We start from the raw sequence: 22,709 nt of genomic DNA, 5'->3' as shown, positions 1-22,709 counted from the left end.
GCCTCCTAATTCTAAATTTAATCACTTCAAACTGCTAGCTTTTTTCCCCTTTTCTTATCTTCAAATATTTCAATTGTGTGGGTAACTTCAGTTCATTCCATTTAGAAGTTTGGCAGATCAGTTTCTAGCCAGATTTCAGTTGGCCCAATGTAACAGGATGATGGGCTAAATATTAAAAGTTGAAGAATGGAACCGCCCATTTTTCCTTTCATCAATATAGAGAGAAGGCCTTTGAAAAGAGACAAAGAGGATATAGTAAAAATGTGCATCTTTTGGGGGGAAAATGAATGCAAGGGTAATTTTACATCTTCGCTCTGGTAAAATCACTCAGCTTCTGAGTTTGCTAATCACTTGTTGGGCAAACTGTACAGTTAGTAATAAACTGATTAAACTCTGTAGTGTAGTGATTTACACAGTTTCTTTTGGAACTGTGTTACATTCTGTATGAAATTGCTTTTCCACTATTCTATAGGAAAAAATATTCTCTATATGCTTTCTGTTGTCTCTCTATTTTTACAACTTAGGCTACTGCTTTCTTTCAAATGCTTGGTGGTGACATCATACAAGGAATGCCCTACTCAGAATTAACCACACTCCATTTGAATTCTAAATTCTTCTGCTGCTTGTTTTCTAATGGTGGAGGCCACTTACCTCATGCTTCAAACAGTGCCCAGTTCCTGTCATTTCATATGCTGGGAACAACCCCGCATATATGCAAAGGCTTCTCCTCAGCAGCCCAGGAAATGTCATTCCAAGCTACATATGATTCAGCTCCAACCCTTAAAAATGATTTACAGCTGTTCTCCAATAGCAAATGGAAATGTCTGTGTGACGTCAGCCCTCCGTTTTATAATTTATATACCACATGCTTGAGCTTTCAAAATAAAAATCTTTACCCATAGAGAAAATATACACTAAAATGAACAAGTGTTTATTGAATTATTATTTTGTACAAGACAATGCACTAAGTGCATTATGATACATGAGACATAATTCCTGTCTTTAAGGAATCTAAAATCTACACTAAAGCTCAGCTGGTATGGCTCAGTGTTTGAGAGTTGACCCATGGAGGTCATGGTTCGATTCTGGTCAGGGCACATGCCTGGATTGCGGACTCAATCCCCAGTGTGGGACATGCAGGAGGCAGCCAATCGATGATTCTCTCTCATCATTGATGTTTCTGGCTCTCTCTCCCTCTCCTTTTTTCTCTGAAATCAGTAAGAATATATTTTTTAAAAATAAAATAAAATCTACACTAAAAAATATAATATAAAACTATGAGAATGTAACAACAATGACAGTTCACAGGACACAAATGACAGTTCACCTTAAGTGTGGAAGCGCTGTCACAAATCAGTGGATGGAGAAACCAAGATGGTGGCATAGGTAAACACCGGAAATTGCTCCCTTGCACAACCACTTCAAAAATACAACTAAAAGACAGAACGGACATCACCCAGAGCCACAGGAAGGCTGGCTGAGTGGAAATTCTACAACTAGAAGGAAAGAGAAAAGCATACTGAGACTCAGAGGAGGTGCAGTGCAGAAGTAAAATACTAAGGTGCGGAGGTGCATGCAGAGCGGGCTGGCGGCTGAGGGCGTGGTTGCCTTTTTCAATCAGGAGGGAGTCTCAGGCTCTGAGCTCCAGCTCCGGGCGAGTCACTGGGGACCCAGACTAAAACAGGAGAAGCGGGACTGTCTGGCATCGGTCAGAACTCGAGGGCAGCTTTCTCTCCGAGTTACTTGCAGCAATTGCTGGGACACTGAGAAGCAGAGCCTCTGAAGGCAGGACTGAGAGCAGCCATAACTGCTCGCTCTGCCCGCCCTGTTGATCCCCTGGGACCTGCCCCGCCCAAGCCTTGCACGCAGGCATTTGCTGGATAGCCTCAGGCAGAGGCTAGATTAGCACCTCCCTAGAGATCAGAACAGAAGTTCTCCCACTGCAGACACAGCTGATTCTCACAGCCACTTGGCCTGGAGGTCAAATACCCCCAGTGTTACCTACAACAATCAAGGCTTAACTACAACAAGACTGTGCACAAAGACCACAAGGGGGTGCACCAAGAAAGCATTAAAAAAAAATGCGGAGACAAAGAAACAGGACACAAATGACAGAAATGGAGGAAAGCAAACTGCTGGATATAGAGTTCAAAACCACACTTTTAAGGTGTTTCAAGAGCTGTCTAGAAGCCTCCGATAAATTTAGTAAGGCCCTAGAAAAGACTGATGAGACCTCCGATAAATGTAGTGAGATCCTCAAGAAATCTAGGGAGACCCTCGATGTTGTGATAAAGGACCAACTAGAAATTAAGCATACACTGACTGCAATAAAGGATATTATACAGACTCCCAACAGCAGACCAGAGGATCGCAAGAATCAAGTCAAAGATTTGAAATACAAAGAAACAAAAAACACCCAACCAGAAAAGCAAAATGAAAAAAGAATCCAAAAATACGAAGATAGTGTAAGGAGCTTCTGGGACAGCTTCAAGCATACCAACATCCGAATTATAGGGGTTCCAGAAGAAGAAAGAGAGCAAGATATTGAAAACCTATTTGAAGAAATAATGACAGAAAACTTCCCCTACCTAGTGAAAGAAATAGACTTACAAGTCCAGGAAGCGCAGAGAACCCCAAACAAAAGGAATCCAAAGAGGACCACACCAAGACACATCATCATTAAAATGCCAAGAGCAAAAGACAAAGAGAGAATCTTAAAAGCAGCAAGAGAAAGAAACTCAGTTACCTACAAGGGAACACCCATACGTCTGTCAGCTGATTTCTCAACAGAAACTTTGCAGGCTAGAAGGGAGTGCAGTGGCAAGAAATATTCAAAGTGATGAATGCCAAGAACCTACAACCAAGATTACTTTATCCAGCAAAGCTATCATTCAGAATTGAAGGTCAGATAAAGAGCTTCACAGATAAGAAAAAGCTAAAGGAGTTCATCACCACCAAACCAGTATTATATGAAATGCTGAAAGGTATCCTTTAAGAAGAGGAAGAAGAAGAAAAAGGTAAAGATACAAATTATGAACAACAAATACACATCTATCAACAAGTGAATCTAAAAGTGAATACATAATCTGATGAACAGAATAAACTGATGATTATAATAGAATCGGGGGCATAGAAAGGAAATGGACTGACTATTCTTGGGGGGGAAAGGAGTGTGGGGGATACGGGAAGAGACTGGACAAAAATCGAGCACCTATGGATGAGGACAGTGGGTGGGGAGTAAGGGCGGAGGGTGGGTTGGGAACTGGGTGGAGGGGAGTTGTGGGGGGGGGGGAAGAGGAACAAATGTAATAATCTGAACAATAAAGATTTAATTAAAAATAAATAAATAAAAATAAAGAAAAAAACAATAAAATAAAAAAAATCAGCAAAAAGAAACACAAACAAAAAACAAATCAGTGGATGATTCATTTCAAAATGAATCAGAGACAGTAACAGTAGATGCTATATGAGTTGAAAGTAAAAAATAACTCCTCCATTTAACAATGAGCAGGAAAATATTAAAGAACAAGACTAATTAGGAACTGGATATCCAAGAATGAGTATCTTGTCTTGGCCAAGAGACATGAAGAGAACCTTCAGGAAGCGGTAATAGCAGAAGCTTAAGTGCGGAGATCAGAAAGCACTCCAAGCAATTTCAACTGCTTATATTCTGCTTTTACTGCCTGTCTATCTCTTCGTGTTAAAATGAAGAAAGTAGTCAGAATGTCTTTATTTAGAAAGGGAATAAATATTTTTTAGTATAGTCAAATGTACCAGAACTAAAATAAATTGGTTCAAAATAGCAAGGTGCATAAAATAACAAAACCACTTGCTATCATTAAAGTTGCCTTAATTATAGCCATGAGTTACTCAGTGTAAGAAATAGGCACAGTTACAGCAAAGGAAGCAGTTCCACATTCAGAATGACTTAGTGAATGTTGCCTATAATATCTGCTCACAAGTACTGTTTCCCAACACCACCACCGAGAGATGTCATAAATGACTGTTACCACAAATAGGGTAGGCATCAACTTGGAAAGAAGCCAATCCAATAGTGATCAATTGGATGTGGAATTGCAAGTGGAAAAGCCAGACTCCTAGATTCACAGTGCTTCTCCAACATTTAAGTGCATATAAATCACAAGAGGAAATGGTTGAAATACAGATTGTGTTTTCAGAATCTGGGGTAGGGCCTGAATTAAAATAATTTACTTATTTATTTTGATTATTTATAACATCCCCTTACCACTGGAATATAAACTCCCAGGACAGAGATCTCTGTTTATTTTGCTCACTAGTGTATCCCAAGCACCTAAAACAGTGTCAGCTACATGAAAGCCCTCCACCACTAAGTGTTGAATGAGTGAATGGCATTGCCTACAAAACCTGGCACTAACTGGGTAAGGATGTCAATTCTGACTTTGAGTGATTAGTTTTGCTTAAGAGACACCACTGACTCATTAAGACTGAGAAAGGTGTGTGGCAAGAACACAGGTGGCCAGAGGTTTGTAATAGATCATTTTTGGAGTCACTGCTTTCCCCATAGGGCTCAGCTTCCTTGAGTTCACTTGCCCAACACTTAAAAAACAATATAATTTATTCGGCATATGTTTTAGCTCAGAATCTGGCATCCTGTGACTTTGCTCTCTACCAGTGGTTGCTCATTCCTGTAGCCTTGGGTCTCCCTGTCTCACCAAATCTTCATCCAGTTTCTGCTTTCTCCAAAACCCTGTGTGGTTTGGCTTAAGACGTGAATTCCATATTACCCCAGCTGTTGACCTAAGCTTTGGCAACGTTTGAAAGCGTCAGACTTCAACTTGGCATCTAGCTCCAAATCTCAGTGTTGGTCTGTAAATTCCTTAAGACAGTGAGTCTTCTTCCTACCATACATGTCACAAGGTGCGGGAGCAATTGCATGGGTATCTGTAGGCCTATCCGTACAACGCCGTCGCTCAGGAGGCTGAGCTCCTCTCATACCCAATTAAATACCTCCTGTGTATTTTATGTTCCTTTTCTTTGCCCAATTTTATATTAGGCTTTGTTTTTATATCTTATTGACTTAGAGTTTTAAAATATATTTTGGATACTAACTTCATCACTTATACCCAAAGAAAATACCTTCTCCCATGATGTAGTTCATCATTTTATCTTGTTTATGGCATTTTCTATTGAAAAGATAACCTTAACTTCAATGCAGTCGAACTTATCAACTGTGATTGTGCTTTCTGTATCCTGTTTGAGAAATCCTTCCATAATATGAGGTTCTGAAGACATTATTCTTAGGTTTTCATTGTTCGCACTTGGGTTTTCAGTCCATCTGGAATTTGTTTTTGTATGTGTCATGAAGCAAATACCCATCATTTCCTTACTCCATCTGCAGTGTCAATATCTAGGGCCACATAGCTCGTCTCTATATATGCATGAATTTGTTTTTAGGGTCTTTACTTTGGTCTATGTTCCTGTCTCTGTAATAACACTACCTGACTAAATCAGTATGGCATTAAAACAAGTTTTGACAGCTAATAGAGCAAGTTTCTCCAACTAGGTCTTCTTCAAACACGTCCCAGGTATTTTTGTCTTTTTGTGCTTTCCACATGAATTTTAGGAATAGCTTGCAAAATTCCATACTTTTACACACCTGTAAAAAAAACCTAATGAGAGTTTGATTGGAATTTTATTGAGTATTTAAATCAATTTGGTAAAAACTGACTTTGATATTGAATCTCATAATGTAAAAAATGTGGTTTCTCCTTTGATTTGCATCTTATTGTACGCTCTGTAATATTCTGCAATTTTGTCCATAAGGATTTGAATATCTGATCTATTCCTAAATAGCTTTTAGCTTTTGTTATTATTGTGAATGAGATTCCCCATCCCTATTACTTAACAGTGTTTTGTTGTTACTGCCAGAAGCCTTTAATATTTTAGGCAGCAGATTAATATTTTTTTTTCAGTTTCTTTAGGAAGTACAGGATTGGGGTGTCTTCTGAGATCTGTCTGACTGATCCTTCAGGCAGGAGCTTGTCTTACTGATGTCTGAGTCCATGGTTTCCCTCTGGTGAAGCTGGTGAGGTGGGGCTCACAGAAGGGGAGGGCAGCAATCACTTTTAGGAGTCCCATTATACACAGATTTCATAATATTAGCCTCATTTTTAGAGGCTTAAAGAGAGAAAGAATCTTTCCCAATATTTGTAAGTAGGGCTCACAACCCCAAGCCTATCAGACCCCATAACCCCAACCCTCGCCCTAACACTAACCCTGATCCTATCTCTAATCCTTATTTTTTATTACATATTTCCTTCTGAATACCACTGTCCTGATAAGAGGATGAACCTAAGCCTCAATAGTGAGAACACAGCCCTAACCGGTTTGGCTCAGTGGATAGAGCATCGGCCCGCAGACTGAAGGGTCGCAGGTTTGATTCTGGTCAAAGGCATGTACCTTGCAGGCACATCCCCAGTGTGGGGTGTGCAGGAGGCAGCTGATTGATGTTTCTAACTCTCTATCCCTCTCACTTCCTCTCTGTAAAAAAATCAATAAAATATATTTTAAAAAAATAGTGAGAACACAGGATCTTAACACCGAGGAGGTACCCATGTTTATGAGGATGCTCAGGCTAGAAACTGAAGAATCAGATATTTCACCCTCAGCCACCATTCAGCACTGAGTCTTGGGACTCAACATCCCAAGAGCTCTAGAATGCATTCTCTTCTGTATCTCAGCATCATCTCTCACCCTGCTTCCTGTTGACAGCTCTCCATGCTTCCACCTCCACCATTGCCTCACATCAGGGCCATCATTTTTACAAAAATCTGAATATATCTCTGATGTTTAAAAACCTCCAGAGCCTGTTGGTGGGATTGCAAATTAGTGCAGCCACTATGGAAAACAGTATGGAAGTTCCTCAAGAAAAGTAAAAATAAAACTACCATATGACCTAGCAATTCCATTTCTGGGAATTTATCTGAAAAATTCAAAACACAAATTTGAAAAGATATGTGTATCCCTATGTTCACGGATGCATTATCTATAATAGCCAAGATATGGAAGCAATCCAAGTGCCCATCATAGATGAGTGGCTAAAAAGTGGTGGTATATATTCCTCAGTCATAAAAAAAATGAAATTTGCAACAACACAGATGGACTTAGAGGGTATTATGCTAAGTGAAGTAAGTCAGAGAGAGAAAGACAAATACCATATGACTTCACGTATATGAAGAATAAAAAAAAAATAAGCGAGTAAACAAAACAAAAAGACTCATAGATATAGAGAACAAAGTGATGGTTGTCAGATGGGAGTGTTGTGGGAGTGGGGTGAAAAGGGTGAAGGGATTAAGAAGTACAAATTGGCAGTTACAAAATAGTCATAGAGATGTAAAGTGCAGCATAGGGAATATAGTCATTAATCCTATCTAATAAAACCATAATATGCAAAATGACCAAAAGGCGGTACTGGCAGAACAACCAGTCGCTATGATGCACACTGACCACCAGGGGGCAGGTGCTCAATGCAGGAGCTGCCCCCTGGTGGTAAGTGCACTCCAATAGGGGGACCCATGCTCAGCCAGAAGCCAGGCTCATGGCTGGCGAGTGCAGCAGTGGTGGCAGGAGCCTCTCCCACTTCCACTGCAGGTGGTCAATAAGGAATGAGGGGTCCTGGATTGGTAAAGGGTGCTGGCCGGGCTGAGGGACCCTCCCCCATGCATGAATTTCATGCACTGGGCCTCTAGTATTATAATAATTATGTATGGTATTAGATGGCTACTGGACTAACCTGGGGAATCACTTTTAAAGTTATATAAATGTCTAATCACTATGCTGTAAAAAAAATTAAATAAAAACAAACAAAATAAACTTCCAGTGCCTCCCAGAGCAATTAGAATAAATCTCACCTCCATTCTGTTTCTGCTAATGCTTTGGAATCTGGTTCACCACCGTATTCTCTGACTTCATTTCCTACCTCTCCTCCTCTATTCACTACTCTTTGTTCTATCACTGTTCTTTATCTCTGCAAAGCTCCTTACCACCTGAGGGCCTTGACCCTGACAGTCTCACCACCTAAAATATTCTTTCACCAGATTCTGGCATGATTGAGTTTTTCCTGAAGGTTTCAACTTAAATGTTACTGCTTCAGAGTCCTTCTCTTGCCACCTCAATCAATGAAAGAGCCCAGCCCAGCCACCACCCCATGATGCTACAACGCTTGCCGTGACATCATCTAATTAATTGCTTCATATAATTCACCACAACTTGTTAACTTTTTTGCCCAGAAAAAAATCTACTTGAAACATAGTTTTTTGCTATTCTCTCTTGCACTTGTTTACCCAATGGATTCACAGAATATTTGCTAGGGGGCAAATGAAGTTTTCTTGCATTTTTGTGTTTGTTTGTTTAATTGTGGTAAAATAGATATAACACAAAATTTACCATTTAACTATTTTTAAGTGTATAATTCTGCAGCATTAAGTAAATTCATGATGTTATGCCACCATCACCACTATCTGTTTCAAGAGCTTTTTCATCTTCTCAAACAAAAACTACCCATTAAAAAGTAACTTACCACATGCCCACTCCACCCAGGCTGTAGAAAACTCTGTTCTCTCCATCTCTGTGAATCTGACTACTGCAGGTCCCTCATATAAATGGAATCATACAGTATTTGTTCTTTTGCATCTGGCTTATTTCACTTTGCATGTTTTCAAGGTTCATCCACACTACAGAATATGCCAGAATTGCCTTCCCTTTTTTTAAATGTTCCATATATATATATATATATATATATTTTTTTTTTTTAAATCCTCACTCAAGGGTATGTTTTTTAATTGATTTTAGAGAGAGATGAAGAGAGAGAGGGAGAGAGAGAGAGAGACAGACAGACAGACAGACATTGATATGAGAAAAAACACAATTGGTTGCCTCCTGTATGCCCCCAGATAGGAGAATTAAACCTGAAATCTGGGAATGTGCCTGATTGGTAATCAAACCCATAACCCTTCAGTGCACAAGACAACGCTCCAACCAACTGAGTTGAAGCCAGGGCACCTTCCTTTTTAAGGCTCAATAACATTCTATTGTACGTATGGACCACATTTGGTTTATACATTCACCTGCTGATGGACATTTAGGTTGTTTCTAGCTTTGGCCATTGTGGATAATGCTGCTATTGTATTACTTTTTAAATGTGTTTATTGTCTATCTCTCCTCACCTAAATGTAAACTCTAAAAGGACAGAGGCAATAGAACAGTGCCTGACTTTTGGTAGGAATAATATAAACTAAGCACAATGTTATATATAAGCCAACTATAATATGATACACAACAGTTGACCCATGAACAAAGTGGTGATTAGGAGAAATGACCCCCTCCCCATGCACAGTTGGAAATCCACCTATAACTTGGATTCCCCCAGAGCTTAACTATTGTGCAGTCATCCTTCGGTATCCTTGGAGAATTGGTTTCAGGGCCTCCCATAGATACCAAAATCACAGATACTAAACTCCCTTATATAAAATGTTGTAGAACAATGCACACAGTTGGCCCTCCACATCTGAAAATTCCTTTCTGTGGCTTGAAATGTTTAAAACCATGATTGGTTGAATCTATGGATGTGAAACCTGGGGATATGAGAGCTGACTTTATTGAAAAAAGTCCATGAATAAGTGAACACTCTAAATTCAAACCCACGCTGTTCAGGGTCAAAAACCAGTCATACTTGATAAATATAAAAAAATTGAGGAGTCCTTGCTTTCATGAGTTATCAGCATCTCTCAGCTGGATAACTGCTCCTTTGTTTTTTTATTGTTGTTATCCTTTTATTTTATGTAGGATAACATATTTATATTTAAAATTGTTATATCCTCTTGATAAATCTGTTCTTTATTATGTAGTGTCCTTTAAAGTCAGTATCTTTGATATTAATTTAGCTAAACTTTTCTATGGTTAAGGTTTGCATGGGCTATTTTTCTTTTCTCTTTCTTACCCATTTTACCTAAAGACACTTTGTATTTGATTATGACTTTCTAACATCATATAGTTGTTCATTTTTATTCCAGTTTAACAACTTTTGTATTCATTTTTTTAACCTTTATCATTGAAAGTATTGTTTTTTTCCCATTGAACCTCAATACCCCATACCGGACACCCCCCCCCACACACACCGCCTTCTTGCAGGCCTTCACCACACTATTGTCTGTGTCCATGAACTTTGCATATATGCATATACATTCTCCAGTTAAACTCTCTCCCTCTTCCCCCACCTCCACCCCCATTCCCTCTGAGATTCCTCAGTCTGTTCCATGCTTCTACGTCTCTGGATCTATTTTGTACATCAGTTTATTTTGTTCATAGGATTCCCCATATGAGTGAGATCATGTGATACTTGTCTTTCTCTGACTGGCATTTTTCACTTAGCATAATACCCTCGAGGTTCCTCTATGCTGTCTCAAAGGATAAGAGATCCTTCTTTTTAGCTGCTGCATAGTAAGTCATGGTGTAAATGTACCACAGATTTTTCATCCACTTATTTACTGATGGACACTTAGGATGTTTCTAGACCATAGCTATTGTAAATTGAGCTGCTATGAACATAGGGGTGCATATACTTTTTCTGATTGGTTTTTCAGATTTATTAGGATATATTCCTAGAAGTAGGATCACTAGGTCAAATGGCAATCCCATTCTTAATTCTTTGAGGAAACTCCTTACTGTTTTCCATAATGGCTGCACCAATCTGCATTTCCACCCCACAGTGTACTAGAGTTCCCTTTTCCCTACATCCTTCTGCTTTTTTATTTTATTTTTCCCAATTGCTGCTCTGAATGGGTGTGGGTGTGTTTTTTTTATCTTGTCTTCTAATTCATTGATTCAGTCCTCCACTTCTGCTAGTCTGCTTTTAATTCCTTCCAGAGTATTTTTTATTTCAGCTATTTCAGTCTTCATTTTCTTTTGATTCTTATTGATGGTTTCTACCTCTTAATTATTTTTCTGTAGTTCTCATTAAGTTGTTTGAGCACACTTATAACCATAATTTTAAATTCTTTATCTGACAAATTGCTTGCCTCCATTTCATTTAGTTCCTTTTTTGGAAATTCTGTTTTTTCATTTGGGGGTTGTTTTTTGTCTCCCCATTTTTGCTGTCCCTTAGTATTTGTTTCTATGTATTAGATCAAACTGCGATACCTCCCAGACTTTGTGGGGTGGTCTTATGTAGTAGGTGTTTTGTGGGACCATGTGGTGCAGTCTCTTAGGTCTCCTGAGCTGTGTGTTCTAGGAATGCCCCTTGTTTAAGTTATTTGGGTTCTCTGGCTGTAATTGGGTCTTGAATTCTCCTGTTGTCTGTTTTGTGGATGGACTCTCCTCTCAGCCTGGCTGACTATGAGGCTCTCCCCCAACCATGACACATGAGCTATTGTGGAGGTGCTGACAGGACAGAACATAATACAACAAAACAGAAAAAGAAACAAAACATAAACATAAAAGAACCCCTTCAACAACATCAAAAGCTGTTGTAGAGGTGCTGACAGAACAGAACACAATACAACAAAACAGAACAAGAAACAAAAGAAACAAAACAAAAACATAAACAGAACCCCTTCAACAATATCAAAAGCTACCACCAAAGAAGAGAGAATTTGGAGAGAGAAAAGACAGCAATAATGATAGAAGAAAAGAAAGAAACAATACAAGGGGGAAAAGAAAAAAAAACGGGGGAGGGAGAACAAGGAATATTAAGGGATGGAGAAAGAAAAAAATTGAAAATGAAAATAGAGGAAAAACAAGGAAAAGAAAGAAGATGAGAAAGCAGGAGAAAAAGGGAAAAAAAAGATTGATTAGGAAAAGGGAAGAGAAAATTAGGTATATGAATGAAACAATAGAGGAATAATAACATATCAATAAAGCAGATAGATAAAGAAGATAAATGAAAAAAAGAAAAGAAAAAAAATTGAAAAAAAAGAATAAAAAAGACAAAAGGAAAAAAAAGTGAAGTGGCCTTCAACTCAGCAGATTTTTTAGTGCCTTGTGGGAGCTTCCTTTGGATACTGCTCTTCTTATGACTGTGAATGACTATTCTGTCTGCCAATTCTGGGTTTCCTGAGAAGTTCTTCGGTGCTAATTATTGTCAGAAACTGTCCTCCTTTGGCTTTCAGCAACCTGCTTGAACCTTCAAGCGACCCACAGTTTGTGTCTGTCTCCACAGGACTTGACTGCATGCAGGAGGGGACAAGCTGCTATCTAAAGTTGGTTTGTTAGCAGCATGGGGCCCAGGGCTGTCAGTAAGCTTCCCCAGGTTCCCAGGGCTCTGCCTGCCTGAGCCCTCCAGACAGCTGTCAATCTTAATCACTCAAAGTCTGTTTCTGAAAGAACTTTAGGCAGAATCTGGAGTTTAGATCTCTGGGTCTCCTGTGAGGGGCCCGAGATTTCAGGGAAAGTGGTGGGTGTGTTTCCCTGTCCCAGAGCTACTTCTCTGCCAGTGACGCAGAATATTACTCCACCCGTGGCTGGATGGAGATCCTCCTATGCAGTTCAGTGGGATCAGCTGGAATCCTGGGGTTTCTATCAGCAATCCCATGGGAAGCACCAGTAAGGTTCCCTGGATAGTGGGGTGAATGGCCCCAGCCTCTATCCAGTTACTGATGCTTTCTGAGACTATTAATATCCTTAGGCTTGGCCTCTGCTGCTGTCTCCTCTGCAAAGATCAAGATGCAGGTTGTGTCAGGCAGGGCTTCTGAGGGTGGAGTGGGCCGTATCACCTATGGCAGGACTTTTTCCTTTCCCTGTGCTTCGGCTACTGGGAGCAGCTCGCAGCAGTTCTCAACCTGTGGGTCGCAACCCCTTTGGCGGTCGAACGACCCTTTCACAGGGGTCGCTAAGACCATCCTGCATATCAGATATTTACATTACGATTCATAACAGTAGCAACATTACAGTTATGAAGTAGCAACAAAAATAATTTTATGGTTGGGTCACAACATGAGGAACTGTATTTAAAGGGCCAGAAGGTTGAGAACCACTGAGCTAGAGCCTCTTAGGAAAAATAGCTGTTTCAGTTTGGGGGGTGTCACCAAACACAGGACTCCCGGGTCCTGCTTTTGTACATCTCCCCCAAATGCTTCTCACCCCAGCCTTTCCTTAGGCACCTTGAGTGCACAATCGCCCTCCCTGCACCAAAGCCTCAGATGAATAGCTGCAAAGGGAACGTCTGTGCTGTGGGTTCAAAACAAAAAACAAACTAAGGCTTTCTCTCGGACTGCCTCCATTCTACTAGCTCCAGACTCCCCTGCAGCTAGCAGCCATGCCACCTTTCATGGATGTTCTTGGCTCCAGTGCTCCGGGCTGTGGAGCCCAGCCTGGGTTCTGGGCCTCAGTCTCCTGAAGGAAAAGACCTTCCCTTAGCTGGGAGAGCCCTCCTGACTCAGCCTGCTGCCCATGGAAGCTGGGTTCACCCTTCTCGAGACCTCACCCTTCCTGCCAATCTCCAGGTGTTTTCTCTCCTTCCTTGACATAAATCTCCTCCTCAACTGGACCTCAGTTGGTAATTCCAGGTGAATGTTCCTCAATTAAGTTTTATTTCCAATCTGGCCCTAGGAGTAGGTGCAAGAAAGATCTGGCTATTTGGCTGCCACCATTTTCTCTCCCCCAACTGCTCCTTTTCAACCCATTCCTCCTACCTCTGCAACAGTTAAATCTTTAAAACATAAATCTAGTCATGGCTAGTGTAGTTCAGTGGTTAGAGTGTTGCTTGTTTGATACCTGGCCCTGGTCCTAGAGCATGTGGGGTGGCAACCAATCGATGTGTCTCTCTCACATCAAGTTTCTCTCTCTCTCTCCCTCCCTTCTACTCTCTAAAAATCAATGGGAAAAACATCCTCTGGTGAGGATTAAGATAAGACAAACAAACAAAACAAATCTAAATATAACCCTTTTCTTAAAAACCTTAAATGGTTCTCCATTGAATAAGTCCAAACTCCTTTCCAGGGCTTCCAAGTCCCTGGGTGGCCTGATCTGGCTACCTGTTCAGGGTCCATCCGCTAGCCAGAGTGGACTTCCTTCAGTACCTTGAAGGTGGCATAGTGTCTCTTGGGCATTTGCAGATGGCATTATTTTTGCCTTAGACATCTCCTGCCCTCTCTTTCGTCGGTTCCTATTTGTCCTTTAGATTTGTGCGGGCATACTTACAAAGAAACTTTTTCTGACACTCCAAGTTCGGTTAATTGCTCCTATTATATTTGTAGGAGTTGCATAGTCTTTTGTTTCTGATCCTTTGGAGTCCATAAGGAATGAGAGCAGAAACTGTCTCTCAGTTGACCACTGAGTCTCTGTGTCTAGCATGCTGTCTGAAGTTAGTAAGGGCTCAATTAATGAACAAATGATCAGATTTGTAAGCCCTAGCTATTATTTTGAAACATCAGTATTATTATGCCTAATAGTTTAGAAAATATCAACCTACTGGTGTTTAGGTGTCCATTCAGTCTTCCATGCAAATGTGATCCATCTGAGATCTTTGAAAAACATTTTTTTTACCTAATTACCTGGATCTCATACATGGAGCCTTGCCATCTGTCCTTTACAGCACTATAAAACTCACTGCCACCAGGTGTCACCCAGGTAGGTAGGGATCAATTAGTACTTATAATTTAAGCCTCATGTAATTAATTACCTAATGCTGAGCCAGTCACATTTAATTCCTATGATGTTACAACATGAACCCAGGAACTACAAAAAATAATTGAAAGAAGAGAGATAGATATGAAAAAAATCCTGGTAGACTTCCCCCCTGGGGCAGCGAAGGACTTGGAGAATTGGACCAGTTATATGAACACATATTAGGATGAAATAATATAGGTTGGAAGTTGTTTGAGTATAACTTAATCAGTAGTTTAACTGGTGTTCAGAAAGACTCAGTCAGCAGACATCAAAGAATTCAGTGTGTCTCATAACCCAGAGGAGAGAGCACTAAATATGGGGCCTGAGTAATCTGGTTACCCATGTACACACAGATTCATGTCCCCAGTGGCCCATAAAAGAAGAAAGAAAGAGAGGGAGGGAGGGCAGAAGAAAGGAAGAAAGGCTTCTGCAATACTTTTAGGTCAGTTCATTTTATGATGATCTGTCTTGTGCCTTTGTTATCACACCAAAGATCCCTCCCTCTCTATGAATATTAAGCACAGATTTTTAAGTGTTTTATAGTAACTTAATAAATAAATCTATTGACATTTACAGAGATTTAAAGTGTTTATCCTCTCAACTTGTCATGCTCACTGCTATGCTTATCACCTAGTTCACAATTATGAAAAAGCAAACCTTTTGATTGGTTAAATTCATTGATTAAATCAATGTATCTATACAGTAGACATCTATTCTGCACCAAAAATGCTGCTGTAGATTAGTGATAGGAATATGGGGATTTAGATGTTTGCTAAAATACAAATTCTGAAGCAACAACCATGACTATAAATCTGCAGAGCCAAGCTGGGGCCCAGGAATCTGAATTTTAACAAGCATGCCCTAGGGAGATTTTTATGCAGTGAGTTTGTTGACAGGAATCATCATATGGCAATTAATAATGGTGGAGATTATTAAATGAACAGGCTATAAAATCATGTGTATGAGAGTATAACCTCATTAAAAATATTTAGAGATAGAAAGATAGATAGGTAGATAGAAACACAGAGATTCATACAGATATTCACAGAAAATGTTCTGTGGGACAGACACTAGGTGTTAGTCAACTGAATGAGAATAGGGTGTTTTCAAAAAAATTTTTGTTCCACTTATTTTCTAATTTTCCACAATATATTTATATGGATATTATACTAATAAAATTCTATATTTTTTCTTGAAGTGCATTTTATTTATTGTTTTTGTTTTTTATTAAATGGATTGAGATGAAATTATTTAATAACATGATATAAATTTGAGGTATACAATATTATAATTTGATATCTGTATGCTCATCACCAAAACTCTCATTTCCTTCCATCACCATATATTTGACCACTTTACCCACTTCACTCTCCTCCCACCCCCTTCCCTTCTGGTAACCAACCTTCTGTTGTATGTATCTATGAGCTTGTTTTTATTTGTTTGTTTTAGTTTGCTTGTTACTAACAGATAGCTTTTTAAATTTCTTTTTTAAATTTTATTTTTCAATTACAGTTTACATTTAACATCTTTCTGTATTAGTTTCAGGTATACAGCATTGTGGTTAGACAGTCATGTATTTTATAAGGGGTTCCCTGATATTTCAAGTACCACCTGGCACAATACATAGTAATTACAATATGATTGACTGTATTCCCTATGCTGTACTTTACACCCCTGTGACTATCTTGTCACTACCAATCTGTTCTCAATCCCTCCCCCTTTTGCACCAGTCCCTAACCCCCCTCCCCTCTGGTATCCATCAGTCTGTTCTCGGGCAGATAATTTTAATTATACAAGAAATATTTATTAAGTTTTTACTGCACAGTGAGCATTGGGCCTACGAAGATAAAATCAGGCCAAGGTCCTCCCCTAAGAAATTCTGTTCTGGGAGGGAGATGACAGGTTCCCAGGAGCCTTAGGATATAGCCACGCACTGACCTAGATGTGGAAAGACTGAGGAGGTGATCCTGGACCTCCTGAGACATCACAGCAGCACACACTGATCTAGCTGGAACAGAACTAGGAGAGACCGTGAAAAAATATTGGCAATTTTGGGGATGAAGAATGACTGTTGGGATGGTTTTCTTTCTCTGGTAAAAGACTTACCACTATAATAAAGAAAACAAACTCTAAAACAAAACCAACTAACAACAAAAACTCCAACCCACAACATTAAAAGCAAGGAAATCATATAAAAACAAATGGCATTTACTAGTTTGGACTCAGACCTTCCTGTGGAAGGATGAAGAGATGTTGGATATATTCTTGCCTGCTGTCCCTTCTGGCCAGGCTCTTATTCTGCCATTGCCTGTTACCTGCTGAATTAAATCCCACCCATCCTAAATAGCTCCTCCCATTCACAAGTCCCCCTAACCCTCCAGGCCTGTGGTATCTCCATCCTATAAATATGTAAGATGTTATGATACACATTTGCAAAATCTTGCATGTTTGGTATATATTATTTATCTCTTGGTTTATTTAACTTGTCATGTGATAACTTCTTGAAGAAAAAAAAAATATTTTGTCTTTTCACAAGTAGACTGCCAGGCCTCTGAGGGCAAGGATGATTTAAAAGACAACTCTAGGTGCAGACGAAATATTAGGCACTAAGTATATACTTTTAAAGTAAACTATGCTAAACAAAAATACTTTATTTAGATATTTTAAAAAATAGCTCCTGGTTAACCTAAATGGTTGTTTCTGAATAAATGCCACTATAGTTTTCTAACTATGAATATTATCCTATATAATAAAAGCTTAATATGCTGTGTCCAACCGTTTGTTTGACCGCTCGACCAGTCACTATAATGTGCACTGACTACCAGGGGGCAGACGCTCCAACCAGTAGGTTAGCTTGCTGCTGGGGTCCAGCTGATTAGGACTGGGCAAGATGGGCCAAACACGCCCTGGAGTCCTCCCATGGTCCCTCCCTGGCCCAAATCGGCGGGGTCCTTCGGCCTGGCCTCTCGCAATCTGAGACCTCTCGGTGGATTTCAGAGAGATGGTTTTGGACCTATACCCACAGGCCAGGCCGAGGGATCCCCACTGGTACACGAATCTGTGCACCGGGCCTCTAGTATATAGATAAATGCCAGTATAATTACCTAACTGCTCATATTTATATTTTTTTCAGCACTGCTACTTTATCCTGCTGCATTCACACTTTATTTAAAATTCAACTGGAAGCATATACTGATAAATTACCGCATTCTATGATTTTAAAAGCAGATTTTGAAATAATTAATTTTTTCAATAGTTAGCAGACTAGAACTCCTAAATATTTTAACATACATGACTGGCTCTTGGAAGAGGAAAAAGTCACAATCTTGAAAGAATATGTACATGCTTTCCTTGAAAATACTATGAGGAGATGTTAAAATTTATTTTCTGAAATTCAGCATGGGAAAACAACAACCCTGCTTTTGAAAAGACATTGATTAGAAGGATAAATAATAACAATGTTTGACTCATATCATAAAGCTGTGTTGTGTAACTTTCTATAAATGTGTTCAAGCCAGGGAAGGGCATTATTTTAAAAGCTTTCTTTTATTTCTTTTTAAAGAGCAGAGCTAAGGGAAAAGCAGAGGCATGTTACAGCGTTGCTCTAACACCCTCTGGTGTCCTGTTTGCAGCATGCCTTTTTGAGGTCATTATTTGCTCTTTGGATAGCTATTTGCAAAGGAGCTCTTTGGGAAACCACTAATGTGTGTGAAGGTGAATGAATACCGCATCTAAGACAACCGGATACCTGGTCTTACAACCAGTAGGTGTGCTAATTAAGCCTGCACACACTTTTCACAATTCTCTGTGGAGCCAGAGCCTGTATTCCAATTATTAACATCACACAGGTAAGGGGAGTCAGTAAACAGTGAAAAATGTTAGGGCTCCAAGAGGAAATGTTTTATCTGATTCAATGGTTGTTTTGTGGCACATTTCTATGGGAAACCATAGGTGACCTGATGAGAACCAAATGTTTGGTGTGTACCTGCCATATTAGACTTTCTTTATTAAAAAGAAGTTGAATAAATGAGGTCAAGTGAAGATTCTTCATCAAAAAGTGATGTTAACCCCTTTCGTTGTGCATCAGAAATGTATACATGCTCCTTTAATACATACAGATTTAGAACTGACTTCATATTTGGGAGTCAACATAACCTGAAATATTAAAATAAATTAATAACTGCTACTCAATAAATATTCTAAAACTAAGGGTAAAAGTATGTACATTATAGCTAAGCATGAATAAACAAATACACAAACTAATAAACCAATCTAATATAATAAGTACAAATCTCTAAAGAAAATATACACAAGTACTAATAAGGTTTATATTAAAATAGTTAAATTATGTGTCATTTTTTACCTATAATTTTCCTTTTTCTTCTTTTGGTCATGATAAGAAATTACTTTTATAATGAGGAAAAACTTACTTCAATAAATAAAAGTTCTTAAAGGAGATATGCTTGTTTAGGTCTTTCTGAAAATATATGTACATTAAGGCAAGGGGAGGGGATATTTTGTCCTGTTTCCAAATTCTCCCAGTGGGTAACTATTAATCAAATTTTTATTTATGAAAACTTCACTTATTCCTCATCTAATCCTAAATCCAAGTGAAAAAAATAGCTGTCCTCATTTCTGGCTACAGGTGTCCTATCTTTTTCATTGTCACAGCTGAGTAATTGACAATTTATGCAATCCAGTTCATCTGCTTAGCAACAGGAAGGGTGGGGCCAAAACAGAGGAAAACCACTCCAGTAGGATTCTGCAGTTGTGAAGTGAGAAAGAATGGGACACTGGCCATAGGTCATGTAAAGTATTTTCAATGCTAAATCACAAAAGCAAAAATCAAACAAGAAATGTTCTATATTCTTCTCATACAGAGCTGCATAAGTATAGTCTTAAGGGCACCATAAGATTAGAATGCCAGAAATACTATAGTACTTTAATGACAAATAAATGGAAAGTTTCTTGTCCCTGGATCTCTAAATGAGCCAGTGAGCTTTGCCCTAGAAAACTCCCTCCAGAAAGGGTGTGGCTTAGCTGAAAATCAGACAAAGATCTGCTCTAGCCATATGGGTGAGAACCTGTGATATGTTAATTCTGACTGAGAATGTCCTGGAAACATGTCTGCTGTACTTTTCATTTCATCTTGGGTCAGCAGAAAGGAGAGAAGAATGGGGAATAAACTGAGACATACACCAGAGGAATTCTTAGCACTAAAGCTTTCCCTTTCTGCCAAACTACTTCAAGTTTACGGCAACAATCTCATCAAATGAATTAGAATGCAGAGGTCATAGGTCGTAAGAATCCTGTGTTCAAGTTCATTAATGTCTCCCGTACATCTAATCAGAAATCTATTAAATATACAGTGCCACCTACTTCTTCTTTACCGCAGCACTGATCACAAATGCAGAAGAAAGAGGTTTCAGTGAACCAAATCCACCAAATGACAGTGTGTTTTAATTTTATTTTATTGATTAGTCCTTAGGAAGTTCAATCAGTAGAGACCTTGCTATGAAAGAAAGTAGAAAAGGTCACCAATTTCCAATGTAACAGATTGTTCTGTTGCTTGAACTTGTTCATTCATTTGTTTGAAATATGTTTTTTGAGCACCTACTACTGTGTGCACTGTCCCAAACACTGAGGTTACTGTGGTGAATGAGAACAGAATGATCAGAACGACCAGCCAGTCGCCATGATGTCCCCTGACCACCAGGGGGCAGGCGCTCAACATAGGAGCTGCCCCCTGGTGGTCAGTGCGCTACTACAGGGGGAGTGTCGCTCAGTCAGAAGCCAGGCTCAGGGCTGGCAAGCGCAGCTGCAGCGGCGGGAGCCTCTCCTGACTCCACGGCAGCACAGCGGCAGGTGTAGCACAGCGGCAGGTGTAGCGGACCCGGGATGAGCACGAGCGGTGCGGCGCCAGCCCTGGCTTGGGCTCCTCCCTGACCGCCCACTGTTTAGTGCACTGCTATATCCCTAGGGAGAAGTCCCAATCCCTCAAGGGATCAGGCCTAAACCAGCAGTCAGACTTCCCCCAAGGGGTCCCAGATTGCAAGAGGGTGCAGGCAAGACTGAGGAACCTCCCCACCTCCCCTGTGCACGAATCTATGCACTGGGCCTCTAGTTAATAAACAAGAAAATGTCAAACAGTAACAAGTACACAGGAGAGAACATGGTAGAGAGTGACTACTTTAGATTGGGTGTCAGAGGAGGCATCTTGAGGAGGTGAATCAGGCTGAGATAGAAATATTAAGCAGGATCCAGCTGCTGAGAAATAAGGGGTAAGAGCTTCCAGCCCAGAAACAGCATAACAGCATATGTATGGAAAGGCTCTATGGTAGGAACATATTTAGTGTGTTAGAGACATAAAAAGTAAACCAGTATAATTGGGGTTTAAAAAGGGAAGAGTGCCCTGACTGGTTTGGCTCAGTGGATAGAGCGTCGACCTGTGGACTCAAGGGTCCCAGGTTCGATTCCGGTCAAGGGCATGTACCTTGGTTGCAGGCACATCCCCAGTAGGGAGTGTGCAGGAGGCAGCTGAATCGATGTTTCTCTCTCATCAATGTTTCTAACTCTCCATCCCTCTCCCTTCCTCTCTGTAAAAAATCAATAAAATATATTTAAAAAAAAAAAAAAAGGGAGGAGTGATGCCCAGCCAGCATGGCTCAGTGGTTGAGCATCACCTATGAACCAGGAGGTCACGGTTTGATTCCCGCTCAGGGCACATGCCTGGGTTGCAGGCTCAATCCCCAGTGTAGTGCGTGCAGGTGCCAGCCAATCAATGATTCTCTCTCATCATTGATGTTTCTCTCTCTCTCTCTCTCCCTCTCTGAAATCAATAAAAATATATTTTTTAAAAAGGGAGGAGTGATACAAAATGATATTGGAGAACTAGGCAGGCCCCAGATAATGTCAGGGCTTTGTAAACCAGGGCATAGTCTGGGTTTTATTGCAGGTAAGAGGGGATGCCACAAGGGAATGATAAATGAGGAAAGGAGGCTGTGATAAATATTATTTATGTTTTTAAAAGATCACTGTGGCTGCCATGTAGAGAAGGGACAGAAGGGGACATGAATGGGAGCAGGGGGGTAAGTGGGAGCTATCTGGATAGGTGAGAGTCAGAGACAATGGTGATTTGTACTTGAGTGTTGATAATGGGAGTGGAACTGGGATCTGTTTTGAAGGCAGGGTTGATAGAACAGACTGAATGTGGAGCATGAACATAAGAAAATAATCGAGGATAAGCCCTAGATATTTTGTCTTAATGGGAGATAATGGTGTTATCTATTGAAATGGGTAAGTTGGGAGAAGAACAGGTTATGTGATAGAAAATCCGTTTTTACCTCAGCCATGTTAGACCTGAAATGCCTCCGAGACCTCCAAGTGAGGACATTTAGAATATGAGTTGAATATTTTGGGGAGATGTCAGGCCCAGAATACAGTTTGGGTATTAGCATGGGATTGGAGGAGATGACCTCAGAGAGAGTGTAGATAGTGAGGAAACAGAGGCTTGGGACTCAGTGTCAGGAGACACTCAGCATTAGTGGTTGGGCGGGAGAGGAGCCAACATAAAAATGGGAAAAGAGCAGCCAGTCTAGTGTGAGGGAATCAGGAGAGGGTGGCAGCCAGAGAACAAGTGAATAAAGTGGGTAGGTCAATGCAATTAGCTACTACTAGGCATCTTAGTAAGACATGAAGAGAAGATGACCAGGGAGCTTGCAACATAGCTACATTGAATGAAGGAGGGTGTATGCACAAAAACTGAGCAACTGAAATTATACTCAACCACTGTGAATGTTTATAATGCTTTATAAACATTATGTCATTTTTCTAAATTTTATGAAGCATCATTTTACTATTTACAGATCATATCTTTTTTTTCTCATTTCTCTTTTTATTTCTATAACCAAACCACAGAAATAAGTACTTAAATATTTCTAACCTTATAAACACATGTTGTAATATAGACATTGAAAACTGGCTATATTAATATTTGTTGCCTTTCTCTTTCTTTATTGCAGTCTTTTAGAGCTAGTGCTGGGACTCAAAAGCCGGACTTCTGACTC

At 39.9% G+C, this 22,709-nt stretch overlaps 1 protein-coding gene across 1 annotated transcript in view; it reads right to left on the bottom strand.

Moving 5' to 3' along the window:
* The window catches only part of FRY (FRY microtubule binding protein), a 608,287-nt gene that overhangs the window by 502,296 nt on the left and 83,282 nt on the right, over positions 1 to 22,709 (bottom strand). The gene's annotated exons all lie outside the window — the stretch shown is intronic.

The sequence above is a fragment of the Myotis daubentonii genome, chromosome 2 (genome assembly GCF_963259705.1).
Source record: "Myotis daubentonii chromosome 2, mMyoDau2.1, whole genome shotgun sequence".
NCBI lineage: Eukaryota > Metazoa > Chordata > Mammalia > Chiroptera > Vespertilionidae > Myotis > Myotis daubentonii.
The sequence above is the reverse complement of the archived record's forward strand: the minus strand, read 5'-3'. Positions and strand labels throughout refer to the sequence as shown.